The sequence below is a fragment of the Trichosurus vulpecula genome, chromosome 1, assembly GCF_011100635.1.
Source record: "Trichosurus vulpecula isolate mTriVul1 chromosome 1, mTriVul1.pri, whole genome shotgun sequence".
Classification (NCBI taxonomy): Eukaryota; Metazoa; Chordata; class Mammalia; order Diprotodontia; family Phalangeridae; genus Trichosurus; species Trichosurus vulpecula.
The window spans coordinates 525,644,838-525,651,474 of NC_050573.1; positions in this window are offsets into that span (position 1 = coordinate 525,644,838).

The window sequence follows — 6,637 nt, forward strand, 5'->3', positions numbered from 1 at the left end:
TCATACAAAAGCATTTCAATTTAACATAATCAAAATTATCTATTTTGCATTTTGTAATGCTCTCTATCTCTTGTTGTGTCATGAATTCTTTGCTTTTCCATGTATCTGATAGGTAAACTATTCCTTGCTCTCCCAAATTGCTTATAGTATCAGCCTTTATTCCTAAATCATAAACCCATTTTGACTTTATTTTGGCATATGGTATAAGATATTGGTCTATGCCCAGTTTCTGCCCTACCGTTTTCCAATTTTCCTAGCAGTTTTTGGGAAATAGTGAATTCTTAATGAAGAAGCTGGCTTCTTTGGGTTTATCAAAGAGTAGATTGCTACAGTCGTGGACTTTGGCATCTTGTGTACCTATCCTATTCCACTGATCCACAACTCTGTTTCTTAGTCAGTACCAGATAGTTTTGATGACTGCTGCTTTATAGTACAGTTTAATATCTGGTATGGCTAGGCCTCCTTCCCTAGCATTTCTTTTCATAAATTCCCTAGATATCCTAGACCTCTTTTTCTTCCCGATGAATTTTGTTATTATTTTATCCAGCTCTGTAAGATTTTTTTTTGGTAGTTTGATTGGTATGGCACTGAATAGATAAATTAATTTAGGTAAAATTGTCATTTTTACTAATATTAGCTAGGCCTAACCATGAGCAACTGATATTTTTCCATTTATTTAGATCTGATTTTATTTGCATGAAAAATGTTTCATAGTTTTGTTCATATAGGCCCTTGGTTTGTCTTGGCAGATAGAGTCTCAAATATTTTATAGTGTCTACAGTAACTTTGAATGGAATTTCTCTTTCTATCTCTTGCTTTTGGGCTTTGTTAGTAATGCATAGGAATGCTGAGGATTCATGTGTGTTTATTTTATATCCTGCAACTTTGCTAAAGTTGTTTGTTATTTCAAGTAGTTTTTTACTTGATTCTCTAGATTCTCTAAGTAAATCATCATATCATGTGAAAAAAGTGATAATTTAGTTTCTTCTTTGCCTATTCTAATTTCTTAAATTTCTTTTTCTTCTCTTATTGCTACAGCTAACATTTCTAGTACCAAATTGAGTAGTAGGGGTGATAACAGACATCCTTGTTTCTCCCCAGATCTTATTGGGAATGCATCTAGCTTATCCCCACAACAAATAATGCTTGTTGTTGTTTTTAGATAGATGCTATTTATAATTTTAAGGAAGGCTCCATTTATTCCTATACTTTCTAGTGTTTTTAATAGGAATGGGTGTTGTATTTTGTCAAAGGCTTTTTCTGCCTCTATTGAGATGATCATATAGTTTCTGCTAGTTTTGTTATTGACATGATCAATTATGCTGATAGTTTTTCTAATATTAAACCAGCCTTGCATTCCTGGAATAAATCCTACCTGGTCATAGTGTATTATTCTTGTGATAAGTTGCTGCAATCTTTTTGCTAATATTTTATTTAAAATTTTTGCATCAATATTCATTAGGGAAATTGGTCTATAATTTTCTTACTCTGTTTTTACTCTTCCTGGTTTGGATATTAGTACCATATTTGTGTCATAAAAAGAATTTGGTGGGACTCCTTCTTCATCTATTTTCCCAAATAGTCTACAAAGTATAGGAATTAATTGTTCTTTAAATGTTTGATAAAATTCACATGTAAAACCATCTGGCCTTGGAGATTTTTTCCTAGGGAGTTTATTGATGGCTTGCTCAATTTCTTTTTCTGAGATGTGGTTACTTAGGAATTTAACTTCCTCTTTTGTTAACCTGGGCAATTTATATTTATATTTAATCTCTCTTTTGATTTTCAGTATTTCTAATTTGGTATTTAATTGGCGATTTTTAATTTGTTCTTTTTCTAGCTTTTTCATTTGCATGCCCAATGCATTGATCTCCTTTTTCTCTATTTTGTTCATGCAAGTATTTAGAGATATAAAACTTCCCCTAAGAACTGCTTTTGCTGCATTCCATAAGTTTTGGTATGTTGTCTCATTATTGTCATTCTCTTGAATGAAGTTATTAATTGTTTCTCTGATTTGTTCTTTGGCCCACTCATTCTTTAGAATTAGATTATTTAGTTTCCAAGTAATTTTTAGCTTATTTTTCCGTGGCTCTTCATGACACATAATTTTTATTGCATCATGATCTGAAAAGGATGCTTTGACTACTTCTGCCTTTCTGCACTGGATTGTGAGGTTTTTATGCCCTAGTACATGGTCAATTTTTGAGTACGTGCCATGTACGGCTGAGAAAAAAAGCATATTCCTTTTTATCCCCATTCAGTTTTCTCCAGAGGTCTATCATATCTGCCTTTTCTAAAATTCTGTTCACTTCCTTAAATTCTTTCTTATTTATTTTGAGGGTAGATTTATCAAGTTCAGAAAGGGGAAGGTTGAGGTCTCCCAATATTATAGTTTTCCTGTCTATTTCTTCCTGTAACTCCCTTAACCTCTCCTCTAAGAATCTGCATGCCATACCACTTGGTGCATATATGTTAAACAATGATATTGCTTCATTGTTTATGGTGCCTTTTAGCAGGATGTAGTGTCCTTCCTTATCTCTTTTAAATAGATCTATCTTTACTTTTGCTTTGTCTGAGATTAGGATTGCTACCCCTGCTTTTTTTACATTAGCTGAAGCACAATTTATTTTACTCCCATCTTTTACCTTTACCCTATGTGTATCCTGCTGTTTTAAACGTGTTTCTTGTAAACAGCATATTGAAGGATTATAGTTTTTAATCCATTCTGCTATCCACTTCCATTTTATGGGAGAGTTCATCCCATTCACATTCACAGTTACTATTACTATCTGTGTCTTTTTCTCCAGCCTATTTTCCCCATTTATGCTTTTATTTCTCCCTTTCCTCTTCCACTCCTCAACAAAGTTTTGCTTTTGACCACCATCTTCCTCAGTTTACCTTCCCTTATCTTACTGTTTTCCACTTGCTACTTCTTCCCTCCCTTCTGACCAACCCCGTCCCTTTATTCCCCCTTTCCCCTCCTATTGCCTTTAGGACAAGTTAAATTTCTATACTTATCAGGGTATGGTATTCCCTTCTTGAACCAAATCTGATGAGAGTAAAGCTCAAATACTGCTCTTCTCCCTCCCTGCTTTCCCTCTACTATAATGTGTTTTTGTCCCTCTTCATTTGATGTAATTTACCCTTTTCTACTACCTCCTTACTTCTTCTCCCAGAACCCTCCCTTCACATCTCTTAACTATGTTTTTTATCCTTATATCAGTTATTTTATACAGACATCCACAGTCTATGTGTATCCCTTTCAATTGTCATAATAACTGTACTATTCTCAAGATTGACATACATATGTATATATATATATATATATCACACACATAAGATGATATAATCCTATATAAAGATGTAAATAATTTGCCCTCATTGATTAATAAGGTTTATGGGGGTTTTCCCCCCCGTTTACCTTTTTATGTCTCTCTTGAGTTTTGTGCTTGAAGACCAAGTTTTCCACTGAGTTCTCGCCCTTTCATCAGGAAGGTCTGGAATTCCCTTATTTCATTGAATGCCCATCTCCTTGCCTGAAAAATTATGCTCAGTTTTGCTAGGTAGTTGATCCTTGGTTGTAGTCCCAGCTCCTTTGCCTTTTAGAATATCATATTCCAGTTTCTCCTGTCATTTAATGTAGAAGCTGAGAGATCCTGAGTGATCCTGACTATAATTCCATGATATTCGAATTGTTTCTTTTTGGCTGCTTGCAGTATTTTCTCCTTGACTTTGTAATTCTGAAATTTGGCTATAATATTTCTTGGAGTTTTCAATTTGGGGTCTCTTCCAGGGGGTGATTGGTGGATTCTTTCAATGACTATTTCATGCTCTGGTTCTAGGACCTCTGGGCAGTTATTTTTGATAATTTCCTCGAAGATACTGTCAAGGCTCTTTTTTTCATTGTGGATTTCTGGTAGACCAATAATTCTTTGATTGTCTCTCCTGGATCTGTTTTCCAGGTCAGTTGTTTTTCCAATCAGATATTTCACATTTTCTTCTATTTTTTCATTCTTTACATTTTGCTTTACTACTTCTTGATGCCTCATAGAGTCATTAGCTTCCACTTGCTCAATTCTAATTTTTAATGAGTTGCTATCTTCATTTTGCTTTTGAGTCTCCTTTTCCAATTGGTTGATTTTACCTTTCAAGGTGTCATTTTCTCTATTTAGATTCTGAATCTCCATAGCCATTTCGCCAATCTTGTTTTTTAAGGACTTCACTTTGTCAGTGGTTTTTTTCCCCCACATTTTCCATTTTTTCTTTTACCTCCCTAATTTGGTTTTTAAAATCCTCCTTTAGCTCTTCCAGTAATGCTTTTTTGGGCTTGAGACCAGTTCACATTCCCTTTTGAGGTATCAGATGTAGGTATAGTGTCAATGCTATCCTCTTCCAAATTGGTATTTTGATCATGCCCATCTCCATAAAAAGAATCAATGGTCCTCAGTTTTTTCATGTTCTTCTTCATGTTGGTTAGCTTTTTCCTGGCTTTACAGTGGCTTTCTTCTTTTGGGGCTCAGGGATCGCCATCCCAGGTTTCTTGTTCTGTGGATTGTGAGTCTATTTACTGGCTTTGTGTATTATAGCCTTCAGTTTCTTGAGGTGTGGGGGAGGGTTCTGGCTGCCTGAAGTCTCCTTTTCCCCTGGGGTTGCTCTCCAGCACTGTTGCTCTTCAGCAATGGTCTTAGCTGTTTGTTATCTGTGCTGGTGTCTGCCACTTCCCCTGGAGGTGCAAGGGTATGTCTGGGCCCCTGGTGGTGACCCCTGCTGGCTCTGCCCCTCTGGGACTCAGGAACTCCCACTGCTCAGCCACTGAAGCCCCACTTCTGTCTCCTCTATTCCAGTGTTTTTCCCAAGGAATTCTCTGGGTCAGGGGTGGGGGGAGGGATTAGAGCCGTTTGCCTGGACATTATGTCTCCCAGAAGTTCAAGAAGGTGCATTTCAAACCTTTGGGCTGCAAGCCTCAGGAGTAGATGTCTCATGGCCAGAGGCATTGTGCTGCTGCCTTTCGTCCCTTTGACAGACTCCTGTCCTGTGTTGGAAAGCCTGGGGATCTCCGCTGGTTTAGGGCACCCAGCTTTCTCCCAGTCTGGGTGGCTGGCTGCTTTCCACAGCTGCTTCAGCTTTGGTGCTGTCTGGTGCAGCTCTGCATGTCAAGCACTCTCCCAGCCTACAGATCCGTCCCATCGACCTTTCAGACTCTCCTGGCTTGGAAGTTTGCCCCACTCAGACTGCTAGCAGTTTCTAACTCTCTCAGATCTGCCCAGATTCACTTTTTTAGAGGAATCTGACAGAACTTGTGAGAGAGCTCTGGTAAGAAGCTGTTTTCATGCTGCCATCTTGGCTCTGCCCCTGTAAAAATGACACTCTCCAATTTCTAAGAACTAAAGTATTTTATGGTACCTGTAGATTGAAATATCTCTGCCATTGAAGGCTGTCTTTATTTTGGTTTACATCATCTTAAACTTTATTTATTTATTTATTCAGGACAAGATTGATTTGCATGGCTCTTCTAGGGACTAAGAAAAGGCTCATGATGGTAGGTTTGGAAGATGTTATAAAATATCAGGAACTTTACTGTTGAAGGAAAAGGAATTGTACTCAAAACCCAATAACATGCCCTGTCTCATTTGTGTCTTCCATCTTTTTTTTTTTTTAATCTTCCTGTGGTGCCTAAGGCCACATGCAGTCCATATTAGCCTCTCAAATAATTTCCAACTGTATTAATTTGTGTTTTTTCTTTTTATGGTTAATGTGTTTTGTTAATTTTTTCAAAGAACCAAAGATAAGTTTTATTGCTTAATTCTCTTGTTTTTCTTTTATTTTGTTTCTTTTTAAATATGGGTTTTTATTGACATCTTTTGTTTTTACATTGCCTGGGTTTATTAAGTTGATATTTCTCCCCATCTTTCCTGCAGGAGAGCCATCCCTTATAACAAAGACCATTTTTTTTCAAAAAGAAAAAGGAAGAGAAAAAAAATCAGCAAAACCAATCAATAACGTACTTTGAAAAAAATTTGATATTATATGAAATGTTTCACACTCATGTATTCCCTAATTTTTTATATCTACCCTTTTAACATTTCTTTTTTTGTACTTACTTTTAGCTTGTAACTTTGTTCCCATTTAAAATTCTTTAGATTGAGATTTAATTAATTGCATTTTTCTTTTTCTTGCTTGTCATTTAGAGAAATAACTTCTGCTAAATACTGCTTTGGTAATAGCTGACAAATGTTGATATATTTATTTTTTAATTGCTCATAAAATATTCTGTTTTGGATTTCTTCCCTAACTCAGACATAATCAAAAAGCATTTTAGAGCATGTCACTGTGTATGTATAAAAAAATTGGATCCTGGTTTATATATATATAGGAACAACATGTGATATATAACATACTGTATTATAGGAACATATATTGAATATTTTATATATGTACATATTTGTATATGTATGTGTGTATATATGAATATATATATATACTATATATCATTCAAAATAATATCTTGTTCCTATAGATCAGACTCACAATGATTTCCTCATCTTCCTCCATTCTAGTAAAATGACATTGTTATCATCTAGAATTAGTGGCATATAGGGTGTTAGCTTATCATTGTCTGGCGAGAGCCATTAAGTTT